General features: G+C 36.2%; 1 non-coding gene across 1 annotated transcript; it reads left to right on the forward strand.

Annotated features, from left to right (window-relative positions):
• Positions 1-2,743: 2,743 nt before the first annotated feature.
• Positions 2,744-3,257, forward strand: LOC107478039 (uncharacterized). Its single transcript, XR_008006621.1, has 3 exons — positions 2,744-2,845; positions 2,994-3,054; positions 3,169-3,257. It is a non-coding gene; the product is annotated as an uncharacterized LOC107478039 (transcript).
• The last annotated feature ends 1,127 nt before the right edge of the window (positions 3,258-4,384 follow it).

Consider the following 4,384-nt stretch of genomic DNA (forward strand, 5'->3'; position numbering starts at 1 on the left):
TTTAAAGTATTCCCTTTTTATCTTTATCTTTTCTTGTATGCTCGCATTCCACCACCAGGACTCCTTGTCTCTTGGTCCTATTCCTTTAGATTCACCAAAACTTTCTTTTGCTGTTCTTCTAATAACTTCTGCCATCTCCCTCCACATCTCTTCCGCGCTTCCATTCCCATCCCACTTTGCCTCTTCTCCTACCCGTCTTAGGAAGCTTCTTTGTTCCTCACCTTTCATCCGCCACCACCTCGTCCTTGGGTTCTTCGTATGATGTCTTTTCTTGATTTATATTTCAATAATTGTTTTCATTCTTTATTCTATGAATTTGGGTGGAACGGAAGTATGACCCTTTTTCTATTTGAGTTCTTGTAAAACTTGGAAAAGCTCTCACTACAAGAAAAATACCCATTCAGCCACACTTTTTTTAAGCTACATTTGAAAAGCGTAGCCTATTCTATGAATAGGCTACGCTTTTCTCTGTGTTGCCTTTTTATAAGAGAAAAGGATACACAATTGTGGCATCATTTAAAAAGTGTAGCCTTAGGTATTATAGAAATCACTTATAAAACGTAGCCGTAGGTGAATATCTATAGGTTCACTTTTCGTATCAAAGAGGACGCTTTTCAAGAGTGGTCAAATCCTTAGGCTTTGGGTGCGCTTTATTAGCGTTTCCTAATATGTGCACGCTATAACACTTGGGAACTTTTTTCCCATTTTAACACCCGTGCACTCCTTCTCCTTTCGCAAAAAGCTAAGAGCTGAGAGAGTTCTTTGCTCTCTTCCTCAACCTCGTCCAAAGCTTCCTCTTCTCCTTACACCACATCCTCACACGGCTCTACTACACCACATCCTCACACGGCTCTGCTACACCACACCACCACGCGGCTCTCTTACGACGCAACGACGCCGCAGCTCTCCTACGTCGCACCACCGCCTCGCTGTGCTCTTCTGCTTCTTTGTTCGCCGCTGCTTTCTTGTGCTCCGCGTCTCCTTTGCTATTTGTGCCGCCTCTGCTCCATCCATCCCTGCTCGATTTGCTTTCCCTCATCACAATAGGTAGGCTTTTAGTTTTTTTTTTCTGATTTAGGCAATTAGGGTTCCTAATCCCCATTGTCAAGAACAAAACACACAGCTCAAGTTGATGCAGCTGGGCTCAATATTCCTTTTGAAGAAGGCCCCCAGTGTTAGGTTAGCCACAGGTCCAATTTCTGTAGGGAAGGCTGTTTAATTAGTTGACACTTGAAGTCCATCTTACTGTGCAGGTAATGGAAGATCTCTGTGAGCGCTATTTTGGTCCTTTATTTGAACTTCTTTCACATGATAAGGTAAGGTGAGATGTTTAACGGCACTTTTATATGCTCTGCTGATCACCCTGTACCACCATAGTAAAATTGCCACTTGAAGAAAATTTGTTCTATACTCTGAAATTAGGGTAAAATTTAATTAGGATTCTATATCACAATTTCATATTTAATTAGGGGTTTTCTATGTCTGGTTCAATTTCTGCCGTGCTGTCTGTGTTAGAAGCTTTCCCGTGCAGAATCGCATTTGATCATTGCTTGTTATTATTAGTGTTGAATTCTAATTTTGTTCTTTATTCAATTTGTGATGAATTGACTTTGGTTTTGTGAGAAGGTGTCCTGCGGTTTAGGGTTCTGATTTTATGATTTTTAATTTGGGGGTTTTAGCTTCTGAATGCGTATTGTTTCTAATTTTTAGGGTTATAGGTTTTAGCTTCTGAATGCGTATTATCTTATGAATCTACTCTGAATTCTGTTTGAGTGAACATTTTTATTTTACTGTATGAATAGTACATGATAGGAGTTAAAGTTATTTTGCTGTGGTATTCTCTTTCTAATTTTTTGAGTTTATGTCGCTTGCTTCATTAGAATTTGCTTTCTGATTTTGCATCTTGCTTGTTAAGTTCGTTTTTAGCTTCATAGTTGTATAAGTAATCATTGTTTCATACTAACATATAAACCTTGTACTCAATTATTTCACATCTTCAATGATTCCAAGTCTCATCTATTCTCTTAATTGTAATATATTTCTGTCTTCATGCTATAAATACTCATTTTGTTAGTAATGCTTCTCACTTGAGTTGATGCTTCACTATTTTTTGAAATTCTCTGCTCTTCTAGTATCCCTTATCTCATTTGTTGAGGTAGCAGTAGGTGTAGAATTTTGACTTGTATTATGAGATGATATAGTAGTAAAATTAGGAAAAGTTAAAACAGTATGAGGAAATTGATTGTAAGTTGGAGATGGAGAATTTGCTTTGAATAATTCATGATAAGGAAATTTAGTTTCATCAAACAAAACATGCCTTGAAATCAAAATTATGTAGTAATTGATAAGGTGACATGTGATTAACAACTTTGGAAGTTAATCTGTTTATAGTTTTTAAAAAATTGTAATCTGGTTTTTGTTTATGTAGTAATTGGGACAAGGTTTGAAGGCTTATGGTTATATCTTGAGTGCTATCCATTTCTATAAACACAGCCTGCAGATTCCCATAGATTTCTGATTTGCTGAGTTCTTTGATCCCAGTTTCTTCAACTTTTTGTAAATTAAGCATTCATTTCCTGCTTCCATCATGTTAAGCTGTGTTTGAATATTTTGTGCTCATCATGTTAAGCTGTGTTTGATTGTTTTGCAGTGTTACTTGATGTATATATCTCCTCACTGTTATAAATTCCTTCATTGATAATATTTTAAGTTCTTACTTTCTTATCATCTTGTACTTTGTTCAAGAGTTGTTGCAGTTGGGAGCTCCTGAGATTGTTCCAGATTATCCAATTCTTTCTGTTGATGACCTAGCAGATCAAATAGCCGAGGTTCTCAACTTTTTTGGGTGAGTAAGTTCAAGCTTAATCTGTAATTGATTTCCATTTAATGACATAAAGTAAATTAGTTTACACCAATTTCCATTAGGCTTTGAATATTGGCAGTTGTTCATTTTGAGAAGGCAATCTCACCCCCAACATTCTTTTTGTGTGCAGTCTTAGTGCAGGAATGTGCATGGGAGTAGCTGCCGGGGCTTACATTCTTACCTTATTTGCTGTAAGTTATTATGTTGGTGCTATGCAGCCTCTCCCCTTTTTAAATTACATTAGAGTTTCAATAATGGATCGTTCAATTTTTCTAATGCTTTTATGTGTTTACTGTTTACAATAGATGAAGTATAGACAACGTGTACTTGGTTTGATACTTGTTTCACCTCTATGCAAAGAACCATCTTGGACTGAGTGGTTGTGCAACAAGGTTCTTTTTCTATACCTAAAACACTATGTTGCCTTGTAAAAATAAATGTTACTTCTTTCTTATGATTTTGGTAACATATGCAGGTCATGTCAATTTTACTCTATTTTTGTGGCATGTGCAGGGTGGCAAAGGAAATGTTGCTGAAGCGGTACTATAGCAAGGTATACTTTGTGCATCCAAATTCCCTCTTTCTACTTCCATTTAGTGAGGCTGAGTTATTTGCTTTTATTTATGGTGATAGGACATTCGAGGTGGTGCTCAATTCCCAGAGTCAGATATAGTTAAAGCTTGCCGAAGGGTTAGTGAATATTTTTTGTTGGTTTACAACAACTCTATTATTTCTGCTTCATTAGTGCTTCTGATCACTCTTGCTGGTTTCATTAGTGAATTTAGTTTATTATGCATATTATTTTTTATTATAAGCCATAAGGCATATTATTAGTGCTTCTATTTCATCCTATATTATTATTAGTTAACTGGTTTCAATTTTGTTCCTTGGGTTTGAGTTTCTTCTCCAAAAGAGCTAACTTCTTTTTCATGTGATTGGTTATTTGGATATTATGGGCTTGATTGTGTAAATGTGTAACTATGATAACAGGGTGAAGTGGATGTTGTTTTTGTTCATGCTATACTAGCAGTGTGAAACTTGCAGTGTGTCTAGTGATTCTTTGATAGTGCTAGTTCAGTTGGATTTTTCATTTCTTCTTGCACTGGGATTTCCTAAGCCACGTGGTTTACTGTTGCATTTGTCAGTTTGTTTTACACTTTGTCTACTTACTTTATATATTCTTTCCCATTTACTGGAATTTTGGCTTGTTTGATTTTCTGGATAGATGTACCGATAATTCACCCTGTTTGCATATTTGTGTTTTGCAGAGTCAACTGAAGGCTAAGTGGGAAGAGTAGAAGAAATTGCTTGAGAAGACAAGAAATGACGCTGAGAAGAAATATGATGAAATAAATGAGCAGGTTTTCTTTTCACCCGTTTAGTTTCACTGATGCCTTATTCAGTTATCCTTCAGTGTTCTTGTTGAATTATTGTGTCCTAACTTGCTCTTATTGTCTAGTATTAAACTGTTGTTTACCCAACACATTAAAAAATTGTGGTCCATTGATGTGTATATGAGGA

This window comes from Arachis duranensis, chromosome 3 (genome assembly GCF_000817695.3).
Source record: "Arachis duranensis cultivar V14167 chromosome 3, aradu.V14167.gnm2.J7QH, whole genome shotgun sequence".
Taxonomy (NCBI): domain Eukaryota; kingdom Viridiplantae; phylum Streptophyta; class Magnoliopsida; order Fabales; family Fabaceae; genus Arachis; species Arachis duranensis.